This window comes from Camelus dromedarius, chromosome 16 (genome assembly GCF_036321535.1).
Source record: "Camelus dromedarius isolate mCamDro1 chromosome 16, mCamDro1.pat, whole genome shotgun sequence".
Taxonomy (NCBI): Eukaryota; Metazoa; Chordata; class Mammalia; order Artiodactyla; family Camelidae; genus Camelus; species Camelus dromedarius.
In genome coordinates, this window is record NC_087451.1 from 58,192,501 (window position 1) to 58,218,822 (window position 26,322).

Below are 26,322 nucleotides of genomic sequence, written 5' to 3' on the forward strand. Positions count from 1 at the left end.
AGAGAGGTGTGTCTACTGGTGTGGTCACGGGCAGCTTCTCTGTTAGGGTGTCAGGACTGCAGGGAGGGATACCAGGTACCTGCACTGCTTTCACGAACGAATGAAGCAAAGTCGCATGTGAAAGCAAAATTGTTAGTGGAGAACTGCTGCGTGACTGCAGCCTGTTGTCATTATTATCCTTGTTGGCTGGTCGGCTGCCCACCCACTCCCTGCTCCCTTCGTCCAACCCACTCCCTGCTCCCTTCGTCCAATCTGCCTTGTTCAGAGATTAGGTAATAAATGCTTAGAAGGTTAATTGTTCAGAGTTACAGCTTTTTTTTTTTTTTTTAAATCTGTGGAAGGAATGCCTTTGTTGTTTCTTCTGATTACATAGTGAGACATGCTCATTATAAACAAAATTCAAACAATTCAGGCAATTAAATTTTCAGAAGGGGCGCTTGTGACCAAGAAAGGCCTTCAGCGAAGAAGAGAATTAAAATGTACCCAACACGGCTGTCCCGGTGCTGCTTGGGAGTGTCACAGCTGAACCTCCCCGCACGCCCATAGGATGGCCTCCTCGCGGCTCTCGGGGAAAGGCGGCCCGCGCCCGCCCTGCTCGCCGAGTGGGAGGCAGGCGGGGCGGCGTGCGCGCCGGGTGCTTCCTCCACACGCCGCTGCTCTCGGCGAATGGAGCCTCTGTAGACAGCGGCACAGGCGATACGTTGTTTTGAGCAGAACTGAGCGAGCGACTTGCCAACGCCGCTTGCATTGATCTTACGCCCTTAGCTGGCCTCTGCTTCTCATGAAAGGAGATGGGAGGAAATGGCAGCAGGGTTTTACAGTTCACACTCTTAGTTTTTGACTGAAGTGACCTAGCAGGTATTATCCTTATTCAGATGTTTTCTGCTATGGTCCATAGAAAAAGGCGAGAAATCCCTTGGTAAGGAGCGTGATTGCACTATTTGATCTGCTATACAATTGTACATTATTAAAAGATGAGACATTCTAATAGGGAAAGAAGGCTTCAAATCATTTGGCCTCTCAGCCACTGGCTCCTTTCTTTTGAAATAATAATAACTAACATTTATTGACCATGTGCTGTGCCAGGCATCATTCTAAAGTCTTTTTAGGGATTAATTAATGAAATCTCAGATAGATGCCTATAGGTGGAATTTCTAGATTAGAGGGTAGATGTATATTTAACTTTTTAAGAAACTGCCAACAAGTTTTCCAAACTCCTTACGCTATTTTACATTCCTATCAGAAATGTATGAGAGTCCTGGTTACTGAACATCCTCTCCAACATTAGATGTTGTCTATTTTTCACTTTATCAATTTTAACAAGTATGTAGTGATATTTCATCATGGTTTTAATCTCCCTGAAGACTAATGTATTTTTATGTGCTTGTTATTTGTGTGTAATTCATTTAAATATCTTTCTTATAATTAAATAATAAATAATTCAAGATTATGAATTTTCCTCTGAGTGTCGGTTTAGCCATATTCCAAAAGGTTTGCAAAGACTCTACATTTTTTTTAGTTCTAAATAATTTTGTCACTTTATTTCTAATAATTATTTAAATTCCTAAGTAATAAAGATAATTTCCAAGTTTCCTCAATCGTTAAAACTTTTTGCTTGCCTATCTCTGAACTTATGACAGTATAGTCAGTGAACATGGTTTTCTTTGTGCGTATCTATTAAATCAAGACTGATAATTATGTTGTCAAAATCATTTATATACTTATTCTTTTTTTGTCTGTTTAATTAAAAAAATTGAAGAAAGGTGTTTTAGACCTCTCTCATTATGCTTTTCTTTTTCTTTTTCCACTGAATTCATTGAATTCTCTTTGCATTTCTAAGAGTCTTTGCTCTTAGCTATTGTTTAGTGTGTAAATGTTCAGGCCTACTTGTTCAAGGAGTGTCCTTTTGTCATTTAGAATGTTCTTCTTTAAACTGTTTAAAAATTTGACCTAACATTCTATCTTTAACCCGTAATATTTCTGTATCTGTTTGCTCATCTAATTTTTTTCAACTTCCCTATGTCATTTTAAGTTCATCCCTTTAAGATAACATATAATTGGGTTTTTGTTTTGCAGACTCATTCTAAGAATCTTTGTCTTTTCATAGCCAAATTCAAGACTCTTACATTTATTTAGCACTCAAGATGTTTGGTCTTATACCTGCCATTTAATTTTATATTTTATTTCTATTATACTTTCTATTTGTTTTGTCATTTTCCCTTTATTTACATTTGTTAAATTGAAGAAATTTTCTTTCTTTCTTTTTCTTTCCAGTGAATTGGCAGTTCTACTATGCATTTATATTCTACTTGTGTTTACATTTAAATATTTAATATATATTTAAACTTATATTTCTCTTACAATTACAAAAATGAAATAATGACCATGTCCCTACAGTTTTATTGAAATAATTAAAAGGATTTTAGTTTTATGGCATTAACTGTTTTTCTTAGGATATGCCTCATATTTCAATAATCCATTAACACTTGCATTGCAGTTTTAAGTTACATTTTTATCATTTACTTAGATTTAATTATTAATAAATGTTTATTCAATTGAATTGTAAGAGGCATTTTTGGTCTCTTTGTTCATTAGCTTGAGGACAGAGACCGTTAAAAAAACCCAATTCCTTATGTTCCTCAGAGCCTCACACATGGTAACCAAATCATGATGGTAGTGTGATGTAGGACACACAGAATTGGCCCTGAAGTTTGACCTGTGTTTGTCCTAGCTCTGCCACTTGTCAGTGACATGAGCTTAAGTAAACAACTAACATCCTGACTCTCAGCTTCCTCAACTCTAAGATGGGAATAACTTGGTAGGTTAATTATCAAAGTTAAGAGGATCAAATCTACAAGAATTCTGAGAACCATGGTGCACAATTTCTGGATGAACAGATGGATGTATGCAAAGTGAAGAGAAACAGAGAGTCAAAGCCCCACAGACTCTGAAATGTATTCTGGACATGAAGACTGTGACCTGGAGTCCTTGCTGCCTTTGCTTTTCAGCTGAAAGTGTTTTCAGCGAGCTTGGCCAAGGGGTGGCTGCAGAATGCAGGTGGGAGTGCTGGCAAGGTTGTGGGGCTTTGTGGCTTCCCAAGCCCATACGTACAGCCAGTTGGGCCCCTGTGTGAAACTCAATCTGCTCACCACGTGGGGTGCCAGCCTGTGCTGTCCTGCTATTTACCAGGAGTCAACCTGGCAGAGGGCTTCAGAAGGGTGACCTGGAGGCTTGGCAAGGGCGTGCTGGGTTTCCAGCGGGTTTGTTTGTTCACTCAGATTAATTTCTGCTCCCCTGTGACCTGAGGAGACTTGGTGTTCATCTTTCTCTCCTCCCCACCATTTGTTTGCCTGAACCCTTGACTCCCTTTTTAATGCTACTTTAAAATTTTTAAGATTTTCCTTTATTACAAAGCACAGTGTGTGTATACACATATATATAAAATTATATATATATTTATATAATTTTAAATCTGGGAGCTGAGCACCCAAGCTGGCCCAGCTCAATGTTTATTTGCTTTCTTTCTTTCTTTTTTTTTTTTTTTTTAACAAGGATGAGCAAAGTCCCCATGGCAGGGAAGAGAAGGCCAATTGACCTCTCCTTGCTATTTTTTGCTGGTGTTGCTTGTTAACTCCAGTATCTCCAAATGCTGAGGGCCTGAGTGAGTTGAAGATAGATTTGCTCTTAACTGTGCTTCACTCAAGGCTCCTGTTTACCAATGCTGGGCTGGTACCAAATGATGATGACTTGAGGACCCCCTTCCCTTTAATTAGCTTTTTGTTTTGGATGGTCACAAAAGTTGCAGAGTTTTTTTGTTTGTTTGTTTTAATTTAAGTATAGTCAGTTTACAATGTTGTGTCAATTTCTGATGTACAGCACAATAATTCAGTCATACATATACATACATATTCTTTTTCATTGTAAGTTACTACAAGATATTGAATATAGTTCCCTGTGCTATACAGTATAAACTTGTTTATCTATTTCATATATAGTATTTAGTATCTCAGAGAGTTCTTAAATACCCTTTATGCAGCTTCCCTTAATATCAACAACTTTTGGTCCAATACTATTAACAAAACTACAGACTTCAGAATTCTCCAGGGTTTCCCCTAATGTCTTTTTTATATTCTAAGACCAAATTCAGGATCCCATGTTACATTTAGTTGTCACAGGCCCTTAACCTCCTTCCATCTGTGATAGTGTATCAGTCTTTTATTGGTTTTCCTGAAAGTTTTGAAGAGTACTCCATTTTAATTCAGAGGAATGCAAGTTCCCTTGCATTTGAAAAGGAGGAAGAACAATTTATTATTTTCTGCCTTCACGGTGGAAATTTGCTCTCATCTAAGCCATTTTTTCTGGTAGCAGCATCAACATTCTTATATTATTAAAAAAGCATTTGGGGCAATGAGTTTTCTTCCCTATCCCAAAGTTTGACTGGGCAGTATTTATTTTTTTTTACCTCCATGACCCTGGCTTAGTATATGAACGGGGAAGGCATGGAGTTGACAGGTTAATGATGCCCCTGGCTGATGTGCCCACTCTCCTGATAGGCTGTATCGCTAGGCTAGAATTTGCAAAGACTAACATCTTTGCAGGGACCAACCCCCCTGGTGTCTGGGGACACTATCCTCTCTGTCTCCCCTTACCTCTCCCTCTGTGGGAAAGCAGAGTCTAAGTTAGGGCAACAAGCAACTGCAACCCAGACTTCATAATCCAAAAGACCAAGACCAACAAGTCTATCTTTATCTGAGGGTGGCATCTGGGGTTGTCTCACCAAGGCACCCCCAGACCCTCCCCATCAGGAAATCTGGTTAAAGAGAATATCAAGGAAAGGTTGAAAGGATACAGCAAAGAAGGACCATGTAAACCTGGGAGGGGTATGGAGAAGGAGAAATGAACAAGGAGCAACTCTTCTCCCTTTTCAGATCCTACGTGTGAGTAGGGCTGCCCCATGACTGGCCAAAGTTCCCCATTCTATGTGGTTCTGTTCTCCCTACACACGTCAATGGCTGGCTCCTTAGGGGAGGGAGGTCCTGCAAAGTCCAGAGTGGGATGATTGACCTGGTTTTCCCAACCCCAGAAAGATCTCTGGGGCTGCATGGAGTCCTGACTAGGGGTTTCAAATCCAACATATTACTTCTGGATAGCGACAGATCTTTCATTTGTAGTGGAATAAGCACTGGGTAGGCTGGAGAGTCTTGGCTTGGCTACTAATCAGTGGTGAGATTTAGGGTAACTCACTATCTTTAGTGTTCTTGTTTATAAAAAAGAGGGAGTGGATTAGATAATTCTAAGTTCCCTTTCCTTCAAAGTCTAGCAAATTATGATTCTTATCCAGCACTGTCATACCCAAAATAGCTTGACTCATCCCTCACCAGAGGACTCCCTTTTCTTTGAGTGCCACAATGTGAGAACTTTGTAAAGCATCACGGTAATGGAGAGTGTTCTTTTGGCCAACCCACATCCATTTCCCATTCCTAACAGCACCCCAGTGGGCAATTACCTCTTCCTTGGTGGCTTTAGTCTGGTGAGGTCCTGTCCTTCTATAAACATAGGGACACATTACCCAAACTGGGCCAGTCAGATGTTTCTTTCCTGGAATTTGAATCTTGAGCAAATAAATAGGAGAAGGCTGCAAATGCCTGGTGTTGCCCACTCCATTCGGCATCTGGATCCAGCCACTCCTGCAGCAGGACCTTCCTATACTTCCTGCTTCCAGGAGCTGTCTATGCCCTAGCAGTGTCCCGGCCTGGGTCCCAGCCTTCTGGTAGATTCTGAGAGCCCCAGTCTCCTTTGATGTTGTTATCCCTTTCTGCTTAAGTTAGGCAAAATCAGATTCTGTTATTTGCAACCATAGGTTTGTAAATATTGAGAAAATTTCTGCTAAACTTCTTAAATGTGAACTTGTGGAGAGAATGTTTGCTCGACATTTCAGATATTTCCAGAGTTCTGGAAAGTATGGGTCATGTCACCCTGTGATATGCAGACTCTGGAATGAAACAGACCTAAGCCAAATCAAATGTGATGTCCGAGGGCTTCTTTGGTTACTGCCGTCCTCAGATAACTTTCTGAAGTTCCTTATGCCACAGTCTTATTGTCTATTACATGGAGATAATAATAATACAAGCCACATAGAATTGTTATAAAGATTTAAAAAAATTCATAGTAAGTTCTCAATAAACATTGAATCTGATTGTGATTGCAGTCATGAAAACTTGAATGGATCATGGTTCTGTGTTGGATCTCATCTGTCTCTGCGGGCCCAAAATAACTAGAAACAGAGACTAACAACAACAACAACAACAGCAGCAGCGGCAGCAGCAGCAGCAGGAGCAGTAGTGACGATGTACACTTATATAAGCACTTACTATGTTACAGCTACTGTTCTGAGTGCTTTATAATTAACTTGCTTAATCCTCACAACCACCTTATACGGTAGGGTACTATTGACACTATCACTTTACAAATGAGGAGTTGAGGCACAGAGCAGTTAAATAACTTTCCAAGGCCTCCAGAAGCACTTGATCTGCTCTGATGTTTCCTGACAGAGAGAAGGCAAGGCAGACAGGCTGGCAGCATACATGCATTGCACAGCTCCGTGTGCTTTCCCTGCATGCCTCTCCTGGTCTCAGGGCAGGCACTGCAGTCGGGGAGGGAGATGGCGCCATCGGTAGGTAGGCACGACTCACAGCCTGTGCTCCTGGATTTGCTCTTGAAGTGAGACCTCACTGTGTTTACTGCAAACAGACAGGCAGCTCTGTTTCCTGCTGGCTGGATTTCCTTCCCATTAAGTTACTGAACTTCAAGGATGGGGGAGGGCTAGCAGGAAGGGAGGTGAAGCAGGGTAAAAAGAGGACTGTCTTCAGCAAGTAATGAATTCCCTGGCAGCCGTCCCTGCTTAGTCCGGATGTCCTGATAGGGTGTGAAGAAGGCCTTCGTTGCTCTGCCCTAGTTGCGGCTTGGAAGGCTGGGGATTAGACATCTGCTGCTGAGGCCGGAGGGAAGACTGGCCAGTGTTCTGGCCACACGCCGGCACAGCCCAGAGTTGGAGCAAAGCCATGGGGTGTCAGTGAAGGCTGCACAAGGAGTCTGGTCAAAGAGCCGGAGGGACTTCCCTTCAGTGAGTTCCTCCAGGAAGGAGTGACCACACATTCGGAGTCTGCCATGAGGGAGACACAGCGAAAGGCCCATTCAGTGCCTGTCTCACTTAATCACCATGCCAACCCTCCAACGTTGTTTCATTACCCCACCTTTTGGACGGGAAACTGGAGCTGGGCAGGATGCTTAGCAGAGCCAGGATTCAAATTCAGATTTGCTTGACTCCGAGGTCATTCCAGAAGTCTCCCTTTGGGCTCTTTTTGTTGATAGTTCCATCTCTGGCCATCATTTAAATGAAATACAAGAATGCAGATAATTGATAAAATCCTGGGTATATGTGAATGCCTTTGTTTGGGCTGTGGTTTTGAAGAGGAGGTGACAATTGACATGAGGGGGTGTTTGTCTAAAGCATGAGAGGCCTGTCCTGGAGTAGCTGAGGCAGGTTGGAGGGCCTTAGAAACCGTCGGGTCAGTGGCCCTCCACTGGCAGTAGGTAATGGTTTTAGTAATGACCGAAAATATCTTTGGTTGTCGTGGTGGGAGTGGGGGTGCTACTAGCCTCTAGTGGGTGGAGGGCAGGAATGCTGCTGAGCGTCCTGCAAGGCCCACATCCCAGAATCATCTGACCTAAAGCGTCAGTGGTGCCAAGACTGATCTGGGTAATCCTGCACTTACAGGTGTGTAAACAGGGTTCTGAGAGGTCAGGAGCCCTCCCCCAGGAAGCACAGCTCCTGTGAGGCAGAGATGAGCCCAGAGCCGAGATTTGCTGCCCCTCCGCAGGTGAGTGATATTTACACTGGGCTGCATGGCCTCGGTCAAGTGGTGCAGGAAGGGGTTTCTGATGAAAGGGAGGGGTCCAGTGTCCCTCAGCTTAAATTGCCCAGGCCGGTAAGGGCCTGCACAAGTCTCTCTCCTGGGGAAAGAGATGCTGCTGGTCTGCTGATTTGTCCATGGGGCCCAGGCCCCCGGGGAGGAAAGGTGCTGGGGAACGTCCTTGAAGCCAGTATGAGTTGGGTGCTACTGAAGGAGGTTGGGAGGGGGTCTGGTCAGGACTTTTTTCTCTTCTGGCCCTGAGATGCCACTTCCCCTGCTGGCCTGGAGTGACCTTCTTGCCCATCCGGTGGGAAACATGGGAACCACTTCAGCCCCTGACTCTTGGGTAGCTCTTGATAGTTTAGAAACATTCTCCTTAACATTCTGCTTCTTCACCGACTGTGTGATCCTTGCCACGGCTTCATGAGGTAGGCTAAGCCGATGTGATATTCCTATTTTAGAGACAAATAGGGCTTAGAGGTTGACCCAGTGACCACATACTTTCTAGAGGCCCAGCGAAACCAGAACCCCAGCCCTCTGGCCCTCGCCTAGGTTTCTTCCTACTGTGGGCTCCCAGCTTCCTGTGAGAGGGGAGCTCTTGGTCTGCACACTGAGCCTGTCTCGAGGGTGTGAATATTTCAATTTTTACACTCTAATTAATGCACATTCAGTATTAATTTTCATTTTAGTACATGAATCTTTCACTTGAAGTGCATTTGCTTTTGTGAGCACAGAGCTGCAAGCAGGGACATGGGGTTGACCAAGCCGTGGCACCGACTCTTCCATGCTCAGTGGGAGAGACAGAGGCAGAGATGGGCAGTGATTTGGAGAGCAAGCAGAGGATGCCATGGGCCTTAAGGTGAGCACCCAACTCAGGCCTGGAAGGGCTCCCAGAGAAGCCATGAAAACCTGCTGACTTCATATCACTGTATTATAACTTGCATTGTGTAACTCACTCCTCAGGAGACCTTATGCTTCTTCAAGAGCAGAGAGAGTATTTCTTTTCAATTTTGTCTCTCCAGCCCTTAGAACGGCACTTGGCACATAGTGGTAGCCCAATGAATGCCTGCTCCTTTCTGCTCCCTCTCTGGGGGCAGTGTAGAGGCATGGTTAAGAGCATGACTCTTGGAGCCTCAGTTCCTTATTTGCTGTGTGACTTGGGGAAAATTAATTAATCTCTCTGAGCTTCAAGTTCCTCATCTGGAAAATGGGGAGAACAACAATGGGTACTGTGAAGATGATCTGTGTAAAGCACTCAGCACTGTCACTGTGCGTGACACATGGGAAGATGTCAATAAATGCAGCTACTACATATAAGTTAATATTTAACTGAGTGGTGACACTCAAGCCTGTCTGGCACATGCACCAGTGCTACTTAGATCCCAATACCTGTCAGCTGATTTGGAAAGTTCAGGCATCAGTGTTGTAAGAGTATGGATTTCACTCCTTAACCAACTTACGATGCCTTATAGTTGGAAGAGAGGTCGCTTGTTGACATGCTGAGAAGTACATTTAATACCCTCAAAACAGAGTAAAAATTGTCTCTGAAGCCTGATACAGGTGGGTCTACTGTGGTCAAAAGGACAAGGGGCTAACAAGTCTTGGATTCATGCTTGAAGCTTGTTGCTTACTGGCTTCCCTGTCCCCCTACCTGAACTTTTGAAGCTTGAAACTCTCCTGTCACTGAGGCGGGAAGCCCCATAAAAAGACCGGCAGGACCTCCAAGCAGGGCCACTACTCTCCTGCCAGCACCATCCAGTTCCCTGGCCCAGAGGCTCTATCTCAGTTTTTGCCTCTGAAACGGCTTACTTACCCCTAAAATTCTATTGGTTCTCTGAGCTCACTTCTGATTGGTTATTCCCTTCACTCCTGATTGGTCCACTTCCCTAACTTCTGATTGGTCCATTTGTAGTACTTTATTTGCATGGAGCTCACCCCTGATTGGTTATTTCTCTCACTCCTGATTGGTCTATTTCTACAAAGCTTGTTCCTAGTTGGTCAACTTCTGTTATACTTTATTTGCATATGATGTTGCAAAGTGTAAAACTGGCAGCCTATACAGGCCTGTGTAAACCTACAGACAGGGTCCAGAGCTTGGAGTGTTAACTCCTCTGGGCCCACGGGTGTAATAAACCTGAGTTCTCCAGCTCTCCGAGTGCTGCTTGGTCTCTCGCCCGGATCAAGGTTGCTGTCACAACACCGAGCTGTAACACATTTTTCCGCAACATCACCATGTTACATGCAAGGTGTTTCCAATTCTAAGCTCCACTTCCAAAGCTAAGGTGCCTGCAGCCAACTCAGGGACATTTCACAGAACCTGAGTCCCCAAGGCTGGATTGCTAACATACTTTGCTACTTCCTGGATCTGCCACATTTTCTTTGCTGAGCCCTGGGTGGTAATTTACCTCTTGATCAGAATGAACATGTTTGTGGGCATCTCTGTTGGTGGCCAAATAGTGGTCAGGATCACTGACTCTTTCTATGTATATGCTGGGAGCCCTCTGACAGAGCTGGGGATCTGTCCCACTTCCACAAATGTTGAATGTCGAGGGCAGAGCCCCAGAGGCTCGGGATCACCACCTCGATGGCAGCCAGGGATGGGCCTTTTTCTGCAGCCAGATCTCCACTCCCATGCTGTCCTCAGCACACACATATGAAGACATCTTTTCTCCTTTTTTGTTGATATGCAGTCAAAATGTTAGCGTCTGGGCTCCTGCTTCCCTCTGCATTTCCAACCACCTGTTTGAATTTTGTTAGGCAGTCAGCCATGGGGACTGAGGCGTTTGAAGCTTTTAAGCTGGGACTTGGAGACTTTCTGTCGACTCCACTCCTCTGCTCTGAGGCTCTGCCAGTATTGTAACAACATCTGCAGAGCGTGTCTAACCACACATTGCAACAATCCTCTTCAGACTCAGCACTGCCTTTTCTTAGAACTTCCCTGTGCCTACAGCACATAGGTTTACTGGGGAGTCCATTGTGGACCTAATTTCTTCCTGCACTGCATCAGTCAGTCTCCTCAGACTTGTACCTTGGCAGGGAGAGCTGGGTAGAAATTTTTGATCAGTCCAAGCGTGTCTTTCAAAAAAGACTTCAGTTTTTAAAGAAATCCTGTGTTTGAAGATGATATTTTATGACCAGCTTATGGGGGCCTCCTTTACTTGCTTTTATCCAGAGAAATTTCTGGACCTCATTCTATGCATGCCAGGTTCTCTGACAGGTTACTTGCACCCAACTCCAAGTTGTAAGGTTGACCTCAAAGGAATTTCCAAACTTCCTTCTGACTTTTGGGAGATATTCTAAGGAGGTTTTCTAAAGTGTTAGGAAGAAAGGAAGATGCGGTGGATAGTGAGTCTGAGGCTGACAGTGGGACAGATGATGCCCTGGAAGGTAGAATCACACCTCCTGACCACACTAGGATCTGCAGCTAAATATGGGGCCCCTCAAATCAGTTCACTGAACCGAGGGTTCTGAGCAGGTGAAGTAACATACACTGTCAGTGGCAGGAAGAAACCCCTCTAAAAGAAATGAAACAGGAGGGATGTCTCTACAGAGAGAGTTAGAAATTCATCCTTTCTCTAGGATCATTTCCAGAGCCCCTGGAGTACGAGACAAAGTCCTCGCCCGTGTGGGTCAGTGCTCTGTGGAATGTGGTGAGCCCCTGCTTCCACCTTTGGATGCCATCTGGGGGAATATCTGGATGCTTCTGCTGTACAGTGTGTTCTGGGGTCCCCAGTATCTCACTGTAAGGATGAAACCCAGAGAGCATGGCATTTTGTTGAGCAGAGTTCATAAGTTCTCAAATGTGCAAAAGTAAATATGAAGAGGGTCTTGGGAGATATGAAAAGTTTAAGAGAACTGGCTGGAGTCTTGAGTCTGCTGAGGAAGATGGTGGGGAGAAATTCCCATTGCTTGGGGGAAGGAGGCATGAGGGGATTTTCAAGAATGGGGATTTGTGATGTTAAATTGCAAGTTGTTTTTCTTTGGAATAAACTCTCAGTAAATTTTTCTAGACCTATGGCTTGGGGCATGGTTTTGGGCAGTCAGGAGAAAGTAACTCTGGTGTACATTAGGATTGGTAAGGGTAGAAGAAAGAAGAGGCAGGTAAGGGAATTCATAAATGAGACAGAGAATTTGGTAGGAGCAGAGATTGGAAGCCAGCGGAGGTTAGCAGAACGTATGCCTTTGGCGATTCATAGAATGATTCAGGAGAGCATTGGATTTCCCGCAGAATGTGGGCAGAGGCACTGGCACAAATTTTTGGTGCCAATTTTATTTAAATCCTAAAGCTTATAAAAATCTCACCTATACCTGAGTATATTTGGATGCACATAGCTAAAGGTCAGGAAGAAAAAGTTCAGGAAGACCATACTGAACTGTTCAGCTGCATCTAGTGAGTGTTACTTTATGCTGAGTGATTGGGAAGTTGAAGACACTTTCACTTTTTTCTCTACATATGCTTCAGTATTATTTCAATAAAAACATGTTAATTAAAAGTGTAATACTTCACAATTTAAAAATGAAAAAAATGTGCAAACTACCCACAAGCTCATTGCTCAGATGTGATAATGTTAACATTTGATGTATATTCTTCCTGATGTTTCTACCCATATGGAAATACATATACTTGTGTGTGTAAAAAATGAGATCATACTATACTTGTTGTGCAGCTTTTGAAACCTAATACTATATCTTAGACATCTTTCCATGTCCTCAAAATATAGATACACACTATAATCTTTTAATAGACATGTGGTACTCCATTGTGTATGTGTCCCATGGCTGATGTAACTGACTTTAAGAACATTAAATTTGTTTCCATCTTTTTCCTACTACATACAATTAATATCCCCACAGATGCATCTTTTCACATTTTAAAAGTTATGTCTATAGAAAACATTCTGAGAGGTAGAATTATTGGATGAAAGAGAAGTCATATTGAAAATTTTGGTACGTATTATCCAATAAGCCTCCAGGAATATACCAATTTCCAGTACCAGGAGGTATCAGCACTCACATATTTTTTGAACACTTACTCTGTTCCAGACAAATAGAAGTTAGTTTTGCCCTGAGGGGGTTTACATTCTATTAGATGACTGGTTAACACATACTAAGATTTCCTATTTGTTTAGCAAGCCCTTACACAATGCTTACCATGTGCCAGATAGTTTTCTAAGGATCTTATAATATTGTCATTTAATCTTCATGACAACCCTGTAAGTCAGTACTATTACTATTTCCCTTTTACAAATGAAAAAGCTGAAGCAAAGAAGTAACTTGTTTAAGGTCTTATGGGTGATAAGTGGTAGAGCCAGGAGTCAAACATAGCTTTGGAATCTGTGCCCTTAATCCCGTGCACAACAGGTAATAGGCCTCTCAGCACCAAGATAGCAGAACAGTGTCTTGGACACCCTGCATTCAATCATGGAACTAACAGAGAGATTGGCTTCCATCTGCCCAGGACTATCCTTTTAGGGTTAGGGGTGAAGGACCCTCAAGGGGCTCAACTGTCCTAGTCTGGGCAGTTGCAGATAGAACAGAGGAGTAAGGATCATGGAGTTTTTCCTGGAATTTCCATTTCAAGGCTATCATTGGAGGAGACCCAGGGATAGATAACTAGCTGAGGCCTTACAGCTGACTAGGAAGCTGGAACTGTTTTTGGAGGTATGAGCGATGCATTGACTCTGAGGAAGAAGGAAAGTTGGGAGGGGCGGGGAGAGAGAGAGAGAGAGAGAGTTAAATGGAAACTCCAGCTTGAACAGAGGTCAAAAGGCCAGAGTACAGGGCATGAGGGTGTGTTGTTGGGTTGTCCTGGTAGTGAGTAGTAAACCATGACTAGAGAGCAAGTTGCAGATGAGGTTAGGTGGGAGATGGGAAAGATAGCTGGTTTCAAATCTTGGAAAGCTCTGAGCCCAGGCAAGGAGTTGGACTAGGGATGATGGGAAGCCATGATATTTTAAAGCAGAGAAGTGACTTGAGCAGAGCTGTGCCTTAGGAATATCTTGCAGGAAGCATGGAAAGATTTATGGGAGGATAGGCAGACTAGATGGGAGATCTCTGCAATGGTCTGAGCTAGAGGCAGTTGGTGTTTGATTTAAGGCAGAGGTAATTTGAGCATAAAGATAGGAATAATGGAAAGTCAATGTGAAGATGAAACTGAGACGTTTGCATGGCTGAATTTTGTGGGGCTGGAGGGAGAGCACATAAGGAGAAAATATGATTTTGTGATTTTTCAGCCTGAGTATTTGGGAAGCTGCTCCTGTCCTTAACTGAGATGGAAAACCCAGGATGAAGATAGATTGAATATTAGGATGAAAGTTAGAGACTTCTGTTTTGGATTTGTTGATTTAAAGCTTTGTGAGATACCCAGATAAAAGAACAAAGCAGCAGAAGGAAATGCATGTTTGGAGCTAGGGAGAGAACGTAGTCTGGAAGGAGACTCCTGAGAGACACCAGCTTGGGCGACAGCTCTGAAGCAGGGAGAACACCCAGAGCAGGGAGAGCAGAGGACAAAGGCTGGTCCTTAAGAAGTGCCTCCATTTAGGGGAGTGGCTCTCAAACTCGGCCCCATGCTAGAGCACCTGGAGACCATAAGAGCTCCTGACGCCTAGGTCTTATCCCCAGATAGTCTGATTTCATTGACCTGGTATCAGACATTTTAGAGCTCTCCAGGTAATTATACTGTGAGACTATCATAGAGGGCTATTGATTGAAGTGATTACAGAAGGGGAGTAAGAGAAGGAGTTATCTCGGTAGAGCAGGTGAGAATTTAGGAGTGTTTTCATTTTTTTCTATAACATTTGCAGAGTGCCTAATGATAATAATAATAATAATAATAATAATAATAATAATAATAATAATAATAATAATAATAATAATAATAATAATAATAATATACCAGCTATTGAAGGCTTTACTCTGTCAGGCCCTGTGCTGAGTGATTTACACACATTATCTCATTTGAATGCTCAGACAACACATCTCTATCCCCTTTTGGGAGTAAAGAAACTAAGAATCAGAGAAGTTAAGAAACTGTCAAAAGTCACACATCTAAGTAAGTGGGGAAATCAGACTTTAAATCTGGTATCGAATGACTTCAAAACCACTGGAGTTAATCACTGTGGTAAGCTGCCCACTCCCTGCTAGAGCTTGCTCTTGAAAATCTTAAGGGCCTTATAGTCTGATGGGTATAGTACAGTCACACATAGTAAGGTAAGTGCTGTCATAAAGGAATGTACACAGTGCAATGGGTACTGAGAGGAGGAAGCTCACAGCCACCTGGAGGACTCAGCAAAGCTTTGCCTAGGGGCTAATGCCCAGGGGAACATTTCCCACTTATTACTGCACTCGGAAACAGGCTCTGCCTCTCAATAGAAGGGTGGCGTGTGTGTACAGGGAGGAAAGAATTGATGGTGGCCACTTTGGAGTGAAGCAACTGCAGTCTTGATAAAAAAAATGGGCACTTTTGACAGAGGCCTGGGGACTGTATTAACCTCTTTCAGACCCTTTGGCTCTAAGAAGGTGACCAAGCCTCTCTGGTAAATGGTAATCAGACTGGTTTCTGTCTATTTTTAAGCGTCCCTAGAACAAGAGCCACAACTACTAAGAAGGGGGCCCTCGCCTCAGTGACCCTGAAGGATTCTGCACGGCAGAGCAGCCAGCTGAGCCAGTGGTAGCATCCACTGTCCAAGAGGAATCCCTTAGATACAGTTTGACATCTTACTTGGGAAGGCATCTCCTAAGCCATCATGAATTTACTGTATCTGGAAGGAGAAAGGACTCATTTAGGCTTTCAAAAAATAGGAAACTAAAAATGGGCATCAGTCAGGGTTGCTGTCACCTTATATTTCAAAACTGAGCTCTTGCTGATGTCATTCGTGACTATGTGAGTCAGAACATAATGAACCTTAAAACTGCCAGTCCAGAGCCTGCTGTTCATGCTTGTGATTTATGACAGAAATCACGACCTGCTACATAAACATCTCTACTTCCCTCTATGTTTGCATGAAGTTCAGGGGGAAAAGAGAAGCTGAACTGTTTGTCAGACACGGTCAACAAAACTGTGGTCTTAGAGGGAACCAAGTTTTCCTCTACAGGGGAGTGGCGAAGATGTGGAGTAGTAATATGCTGAGCTCACCTTCTCCCACACCAAAATAACAACTATTTACAGAGCAACTATTGATGAGAACAAATTGAAGACTAGTAGAAAAGATTCTCCATAACTACAGATATAAAGAAGGGATGAAATGAGATAGGTAGCAGGGGTAGAAATGTGGTGTAGTCAAGACCTACACCCCAGGTGGTTAACCCATAAACAAAAGAATACTTGCAACTGCAGAGGTCCTCCCCAAGGAGCAAGAGGTTCGAGCCTCAGAGCAGGCTTCCCAGCATGGGGGTCCTGCAATGGGAAGGCAAGTCCCCATAGGTCTGGCTTTGAAGGCCAGTGGGGCCTGCATATATGACAGCTAGAGGGCAGTAGGGAATAAAATCCAGTCTTAAAGGGCACTCAAAAATCTCACTTGCTCCAAGTCCCAGCACAGGGGCAGTAATTTGCAAGGATCCAGGGTCATACCCACTTTCTGATCTTAGAAATCTTCACAGAGAGAGAGGATGCAACAGGGACTCCCTGTAGGAAGAGAGATGATAGTGGGAGCCATTTCAGGGAGCTCATTCCACCACAAGGACACAGGTGCTGACAAGTGCCATTTTGGAGTTGTCCCTTTAACCTACTAGTGCTTATGGCTTATTCATCAGGGGGCCCCATGAGCTCCCAGTCAGCCACCCTGGGACCTGGCCCAGCCCACTAGCAGCTGCCTCAGCATGAGGCAGTGCCTGGTAGTGAATGGGGCTGGGGGCCAGCCCCATCTATCAGCTTGCACAAATAGTCGACTATGCCACAACAGAAGGGCTCATGCAGCCCACATAAGGGGCACCCCTAAAGCATGTAGCTCTGGTGACCAGAAGGGAGTATGCTGCCAGACCCCATAGGATGTCTCCTACATAAAGTCACTTCTCTAAGATTGGGAAATGTAAGTGACCTATTTAATGCTTAAAAGCAGAGAATTAGACAAAATGAAGTGACAGAGAAATGTGTTCCAAATGAAAGAATAAGATAAAACCCCAGAAGAATAACTAAATGAAGTGGAGGTAAGCAATTTGTCTGACAAAGAGTTCAAGGAAATGATCATAAAGATGCTCAATGAACTTGGGAGAAGAAGGGATGAACACAGTGGGAAGTTTAACAAAGATTTAGAAAATATAAAGAAGAACCAAACAGAGTGAAGACTATATAATAACTGAAATAAAAAATATACCACAGAGAATCATCAGTAGATTACGTGATACAAAGAAACAGATCAGTGAACTAGAGCACAGACTAGTGGAAATTACCCAAGCTGAATAGAAAGAAGAATTTAAAAAAATGAAGATAGTTTTAGAGACCTATGGGACAACATCAAGAATACTAACATTTTCATTATAGCGGTCTCAGAGAAGAAGAGAGAGAGGAAGGAGCAGAGAACTTATTTGAAGACATAATAGCTCAAAGAAAATTTCTAACTTGGGAAAGGAAATAGACATCCAGGTCCAGAAAGCACAGAGCGTCCCCAAAAAAGATCAACCCAAAGAAGATCACACCGAGACACACTGTAATTAAAATGGCAAAAATTAAACATAAAGACAGTATCTTAAAATCAGTAAGGAAAGAGCAACTAGGTACATACAAGGGAACTCAGATAAGACTATAGCTCATTTTCAACAGAAACTCTGTAGGCCAGAAAGGAGTGGCACAATATATTTAAAGTGATGAAAGGAAAACCCTACAACCAAGAATACTCTCCCCTGCAATGCTATCATATAGATTTGAAGGAGAGATCAAGAATTTCACAGATAAGCAAAGGTACAGCTCCACTAAACTGTCTTTACAAAAAATGTTGTAGGGACTTCTTTAAACAGTAAAGAAAAGACCATAACTAGAAGTATAAGATTTAGCAAAGGAAAAATCTCATTGGTAAAGGCAAATATACAGTAAAGGTAGTAGACCAACCACTTATAAATCTAGTAAGAAGGTTAAAATATGAAAGTAGTAACATTATCTATATCCAAAGTAAGTAGTTAAGGGACACACGAAACAAACAAACAAAAAAGTAAAATATGATGTAAAAAACATTGACTATGGGAGTGGGAGTGAAAATAAAGGGCTATGAGAATGAATTTGAACTTAAGAGATCATTAACATAATCATATATGTATATATGTATAAATCATATCTATCTATCCATCTATCTATTAACTACATGGTAACCACAACACAAAAAAGAGAAAGGAATCCAAGCACAACACCTAAGATAGTTGTCAAATCACAAGGGAAGAGAGCAAAAGAAGAAGAAAGGAACAAAAAAGAACTGTAAAAATAACCTGAAAACAATTAACCAAACTTCACCAAGCACATACTTAATAATAATTACTTTAAATGGACTAAATGCTCCAATCAAAGGACATAGAGTGGCTGAATGGGAAAAAAGAGAGTGAGACACACACAGAGACATACACACACATATATGTATATATTGCCTACGAGACTCACTTCAGACGTAAAGACCCATACAAACTGAAACTGAGGGATGGGAAAAGATACTACATGCAAATGGAAATGAAAAGAAAGCTGGGGTAGCAAAACTTACATCAGACAAAATTGACTTTGTATATTTATTTATGAAAATTTGTTTATTTATTTTTAAACTGAGGTATAATTGCTTTATAATATTATATTAATTTCAGATGTACAACATAGCTATTCAAAATTTTATAGATTATATCCTGTTTAAAGTTGTTATAAAATATTGGTTGTATTCCCTGTGCTGTGCAATATAGCTTATTTATTTTATAAGTAGTAGCTTGTAACTCTTTATTATCATTATCATTATTATTTTTCTCTTTTTTTTAATGAGGTAGGGTAATTGAGTTTATTTATTTATATGTGGAGGCAGTACTGGGGTTTGAATCCAGGACCTTGTACATGCTAAGCATGCAATTTATTGCTTGAGCTATACCCTCCCCTGTAGCTTGTAACTCTTAATCCCCTACCCCTATATTGCCCTTCCCCTTTCCCTCTCCTCATTGGTAACCACTAGTTTGTTCTCTATATCTGTGGGCTTGTTTCTGTTTTACTATATTCATTCACTTCTTTTATTTTTTAGATTCCACATATAAGTGACAACACACAGTATTTGTCTTTCTCTGGACAAAACAGACTTTAAAACCAAGACTGTGAAAAGAGACAAAGAAGATTACATGATGATAAAGTGATTATTCCAACAAGAATATATAACAATTGTAGATATATATGCAACCAATATAGGAGCACCTAAATACCTAAAGCAAATATTAGCAGACATAAAAGGAGAAATTGACAGACACAATAATAGTCGGGAACTTTAGCACCCTGCTTACATCAATTGGCACATCATCCAGATATAGAATCAAAAGGAATCACTGACCTTAAATGACATATTGGACCAGTTAGATTTCATAGATATATATAGAACATTTTTTTCAGCCAAATATTCTTTTCCAGTGCACACAGAACAGTCTCCAAGATAAGTCACACGCTAGGCCACAAAACAAGTCTGAGTAAATTTAAGAAGATTGAAATGCCAAGCATTTTTTCTGACCACAATGCTGTAAGAGTGGAAATCAACAATAGGAAAACAGCAAAAAAAACCCCCCAAAACACCCCCCCACAGGTTAAACAATATGCTACTAAACAACCAGTGAGCAGTGGGTTACTGAAGTAATCAAAGAGGAAATAAAAAAATACTTGGAGACAAATGAAAATGAAAGCACAATAATCCAAAATATATGGGATATAGCAAAAGCAGTTCTAAGAGGGAAGTTTATAGCAATACAATCTATCACAGGAAATAAGAAAAATCTCAAATTAACAACCTAAACTTACAGCTAAAGTAACTAGGAAAGAGGAACAAGCAAAACCCAAAGTTAGTAGAAAGAAACAGTAAAGATCAGAGCACAAATAAATGAAATGGAAACTAGAAAAAAGAAAAGATCAATAATGAAGAGCTAATTCTTTGAAAAGATAAACAAAATTGATAAATCTTTATCCACACTCATTAAGAGAAAAAGAGAGAGGGCCCAAATAAATAAAATCAGAAGTGAAAAGTAAGTACAACCAACACCACATAAATACAAAAAATTTTAACAGATTACTATAGACACTTATATGCCAATATAATAAGTAACCTGGAAGAAATAGATATATTCCTACAAGCATACATTTTCCCAAGACTGAACCAGAAAGAAATAGAACGTAAGAACAGCAATGAGCTCTGCGACTCTCGCTCCAGAGACGCAGCAGCACTCCCTTCGCCCACGCCCACCGCGCCCTTGCTGCCTCTCCTCCCGGAGCCGGTCCACGCCACAGCAGCCGCCCAGACCACCGCCACCCTCTGCAACCATGTCCACCAGGTCCGTGTCCTCGTCCTCTTACCGCAGGATGTTTGGCGGCTTGGGCACAGCGAGCCGGCCGAGCTCCAGCCAGAGCTACGTGACCACGTCCACCCGCACCTATAGCCTGGGCAGTGCGCTGCGCCCCAGCACCAGCCGCACCCTCTACACCTTGTCCCCGGGGAGCTTGTATGCCACACGCTCCTCGGCCGTGTGCCTTCGGAGCAGTGTGCCCGGCGTGCGGCTGCTGCAGGACTCGGTGGACTTCTCGCTGGCCGACGCCATCAACACCGAGTTCAAGAACACCCACACCAACGAGAAGGTGGAGCTGCAGGAACTGAATGACCGCTTCACCAACTACATCGACAAGATGCGCTTCCTGGAGCAGCAGAACAAGATCCTGCTGGCCGAGCTCGAGCAGCTCAAGAACCAGAGAAAGTCGCGCCTGGGGGACCTCTAGGAAGAGGAGATGCACGAGCTGCGCCGGCAGGTGGATCAGCTCACCAACGACAAGGCCCGCGTCGAGGTGGAGCGCAACACCCTGGCCGAGGACATCATGCGGTTCCGGGAGAAATTGCAGGAGGAGATGGTCCAGAGGGAGGAGGCCGAGAGCACCTTGCAGTCTTTCAGACAGGATGTTGACATTGCTTCTCTGGCACGTCTTGACCTGGAGAGTAAAGTGGAATCCTTGCAAGAGGAGATTGCCTTCTTGAAGAAACTCCACTATGAGGAAATCCAGGAGCTGCAGACCCAGATTCAGGAACAGCACGTCCAAATCGATGTGGACGTCTCCAAGCCTGACCTCGTGGCTGCCCTCCGTGACGTCCGTTAGCAGTACGAGAGCGTGGCCCCCAAGAACCTTCAGGAGGCCGAGGAATGGTACAAGCCCAAGTTTGCCGACCTCTCTGAGGCTGCTAACCGCAACAACGATGCCCCGCGCCAGGCGAAGCAGGAGTCCAATGAGTACCTGAGACAGGTGCAGTCTCTGACCGTGAAGTGGATGTGCTCAAAGGGACTAACGAGTCTCTGGAACGCCAGATGCGTGAAATGGAAGAGAACTTTGCTGTGGAAGCTGCTAACTACCAAGACACTATTGGCCGCCTGCAGGATGAGATTCAGAACATGAAGGAAGAGATGGCGCGTCACCTTCGCGAATACCAAGACCTGCTGAATGTCAAGGTGGCTCTCGACATTGAGATTGCCACCTACAGGAAGCTGCTGGAAGGAGAGGAGAGCAGGATTTCTCTGCTTCTTCCAAAATTTTCTTCCCTGAACCTGAGGGAAACCAATCTGGATTCACTTCCTCTGGTTGACACCCATCCCAAAAGGACACTTCTGATTAAGACAGTGGAAACCAGAGATGGACAGGTTATCAGTGAAACTTCCCAGCATCATGATAATCTGGAATAAAAACTGCACATACTCGGTGCAGCAAAATACGACCAGCAAGAATAAAAAAAGAAATTCATACCTTAGAGAAACAGCTTTCAAGTGCCTTTCTGCAGTTTTTTCAGGAGCACAAGATAGATTTGGAATAGGAATAAGCTCTATTTCTTAAGAACAAACACTTGTAAGAGATTTAGAAAAAAGTTTACAACATAATCTAGTTTACTGAAGGAGCCTTGTGCTAGAATACTTTTTAAAAAGTATTTTTGAATACCATTAAAACTGCTTTTTCCCAACAAGTATCTGATCCAACTTGTTTCTGCTTCAATAAATCTTTGGAAAACTCAAGAAAAAAAAAAAAAAAAGAACAACAGTGATCAGTAACAAAGTTGAACCAGTAATAATGATAAAAAAAAAACTCCCCAAAAATAAAAGTCCAGGACCAGATGGCTTCACAGGTAAAGTCTACCAAACATTTAAGGAATAGTTAACACATATCCTTCTCAAACTATTCCAGAAAATTGCAGAGAAAGTAACACTCCTGAACACATTCTCTGGGTCTAGCATCACCCTGATACCAAAATTAGACAAAGGCACCACAAATAAAATTACAGGCAAATATCTCTGATGAATATAGACGCAAAGACTTCAGCAATCTATTAGCAAACCAAATTCAACAATACATGAAAAGGATCATATGCCATAATCAAGTGGGTTTTATCCCAGGTATACAGTGCTGGTTTAGTATTTGCAAATCGGTCAATGTGACGCACACATTAATAAATTGAAGAATAAAAATCATATGATTATCTGAATAGATACAGAAGAAGCTTTTGACAAAATTCAACATGCATTTATGATAAAATTGTAATAAAGTTGTTAGAGAGAAAAACATACCTCAGCATAATAAAGGCCATATATGATAACCACACAACTAACATTATACTTAACATTGAAAAGCTGAAAGTGTTTCCTTTCAGGTCAGGAACAAAATAAGGATGTCCACTCTTGCCACTGTATTCAAAATAGTTTTGCAAGACCTACCCACAGCATTCAGACAAGAAAAGGAAATAAAAGGAATCCAAACTGGAAAGGAAGAAGGAAAACTTCACTGTTTACAGATAGCATGATACTATATATAGAAAATCCTAAAGATGCCACTGCAAACTATGAGAAGCTAATAAATGAATTCAGTAAAGTTGCAGGATATAAAGTTAATATAAAAAATATGTTGCATTTCTATATCTTTACAATGGGATACCAGAGAGAGAAATTAAGAAAACAAACCCACTTACAATTGCAGCAAAAATAATAAAATACCTAGGAATAAATTTACCCATGTTATAAGGATATATACTCAGAAAAATATGACACCGATGAAAGAAATTGAAGATGACACAAACAGATGGAAAGATATATCATGTTCATGGACTGGAAGAATCAATATTGCTAAAATGACCATACTATTCAAGGCAATCTATAGATACAGTGCAATGCCTATCAAAATAGAAATGAAAATTTTCACTTTTCACATTACTAGAACAAATAATTCTAAAATTTGTATGGAAACACAAAAGACCCCAAATAACCAAACAATCCTGAGAGAGAACAAACCTGGAGCTATTACACTTCTTAACTTCAAACTATTCTACAAAGCTAAAATAACCAAAACAGTATGGCAGTTGGCACAAAAAAGACATATGGATCAATGGAACATAACAGAGAGTCCAGAAATAAGCCCACACACCTTTGGTCAATTAATCTTCAACAAAGGAGGCAAGAATATACAATGGAGAAAAGAAGTCTCTTTGACAAATGATGTTGGGAAAGCTAGGTAGCTGCATGTATATCAATGAAGTTAGAATGCTCCCTCACACCACCCACAAAAATAAACTCACAATGGCCCGAAGACTTAAATATGAGATGGGACACCATAAATCTCCTAGAATAGAACATAGGAAAGCATTCTCTAACATAAACTGTAGCAATGTTTTCCTAGGTCAGTCACCCAAGGCAATAGAAATAAAAGCAAATATAAACAAATGGGACCAAATCAAATTTATAAGCTTTTGCACAGCAAAGGAAATGATACACAAAACAAAAAGACAACCTACAGACTGAGAGAAAGTATTTGCAAATGATGTAACTGACAAGGGCTTAATTTCCAGAATATACAAACAACTCATACAACTCAATAACAAAAAAGCAAACAACCCGATCAAAAAATGAGCAAAAGACCTAAATAGGCATTTCTCCAAAGAAGACATACAGATGGCCAATAGACACATGAAAAGATGATCAATATCACTAATTATCAGAGAAATGCAATCAAAACTACAATGAAGTATCACTTCACACCATCTAAATAGCCATCATTAAAATGTCCAAAAACAATAAATGTTGGAAATGGTATGGAGAAAAGGGGACCTTTTCTTCACTACTGCTGGGAAAGTAAATTGGTGTAGCCACTATGGAAAACAGTATGGAGGGTCTTAAAAAAACTAAAAATAGAGTTACCATAATATCTAGCAGTCTGGGCATATAGCCAGAGAAAACTCGAATTCAAAAAGATTCATGCACCCCAATGTTCATAGCAGGACTACTTACAATAGCCAAGACATGAAAGCAAACTTAATGGTCACTGACAAATGATTGAATAAAGAAGATGTGATATATATGTATGTATATATATATATCATATATATATATGTCAAATGGAATATTACTTAGTCATAAAAAGAATGAAATAATGCCATTTCAGCAACGTGGATGAACCTAAAGATTATCATATTCAGTGAAGTAAGTCAGACAGAGAAAGACAAATGTCATATGATATCACTTATATGTGGAATCTAAAAAGGACACAAATGAACTTATTTACAAAACAGAAACAGACTCACAGACATAGAAACAAACCTGTGGTTACCAAAGGAGAAAGAGGGAGGAAGGATAAATTAGGAGTTTGCGTTTAGCAGATACAAACTACTATATATAAAATAGATAAACAACAAGGTCCTACTGTATATCACAAGGAACCATATATACACATACAAACTGAATCACTTTGCTGTACACCTGAAACTATCACAACTTTGTAAATCAACTATACTTCAACAAAAATCTACAACTCAATATCAAAAAAAAAAAAAAATCAAACAACCCAATTTAAAAATGGGCAGAAGAATTGAACAGACTTTTTTCCAAAGAAGACATACCAATGGACAACAGATACATGAATTGATGCTCAGCATCACTAATCATCAGGGAAATGCAAATCAAAACCACAATGTGATATCTCCTTATACTAGTCAGGATGGCTATTATTAAAAGACAACAAAAAGCAAGTGTTGGTGAGGATGTGGAGGAAAGGGAACCCTTGTGATGAGAATGTAAATTGGTGCAGCCACTATGGAGAATGGTATGGAGTTCCTCAAAAAATTAAACATAAGATCTAGCAATTCCACTCTTGGGTATTTGAAGAAAACAGCATCACTGTCTTAAAAAGATATATGCACCACTATGTTCATTGCAACATTATTTACAATAGCCATGGTATGGCAGCAACCTCAGTGCCTAGAAATAGATAAATGAAGATGATGTGATATACATATATATGTATACACATATGTATATAAACATATATACATATACACACATATATAGACATGTATATATGTGTAGACACATACATATATATATATATATATAGAAATATTACTCAACCATAAAAAGAATGAAATTTTGCCACTTGTGAAAATTTAGATGAGCCCAGAGGGTATTATATTAGGTGAAGTAAGTTAGACAGACAAAGACAAATACGTATGATTTCACTTATATGTGGAATGTAAAAAAAGAAAAACAAAAGAACAAACATAACAATGCAGAAACATTCATAGCTACAGGAAAAAACAGGTTGTTGCCAAAAGGGAGCTGGGTGTGGGAAGGAGAGAAATAGAGGAGGGAAATTAAGAGGGACAAATATTCAGTTACAAGATAAATGAGTCATGGTTATGAAATTTAGTGTGGGAAATAGAGCCAATAGTTATGTGATATCTTTGTATGGTGACAGATGGTCATTAGACTTATCATGGTGATCATTTTGAAATGTATAGGAACACTGAGACACTATGTTTTGTACCTGGAACTAACAAAGTATTGTAGGTAAATTATACCTCAGAAACAACCAAACGAATTCCAGAGGAAGAGATAAGATCTGTGTTTACCAGAGGTGGGGAGATGTGGGGAGGAGAGATTGGATGAAGGGAGTCAAAATGTCAAACTTGCAGTTATAAGAGAGATAATTGATAGGGATGTACTGTAACAACATGCTAAATATAATGAACACTGCTGTATGTTTTATATGAATGTTGTTAACAGAGTAAATCTTAAGGGTCTCATCACCTGGTAAAATTTTTCTCTCTTTCTTTAATGTAGTATCTATATGAAATGATGGATTTTCACTAAACTTATTGTGGTAATCATTTCATCATATATGTAAGCCAAACCATTATGCTTTATACCTTAAACTTGTACAGTACTGTATGGCAGTTATATCTCAATAAAA

The 26,322-nt window shown here is 41.3% G+C and overlaps 1 pseudogene; it reads left to right on the forward strand.

Moving 5' to 3' along the window:
• Positions 1-20,350: 20,350 nt before the first annotated feature.
• LOC105090391 (vimentin-like) lies at positions 20,351-21,989 on the forward strand (annotated as a pseudogene).
• The last annotated feature ends 4,333 nt before the right edge of the window (positions 21,990-26,322 follow it).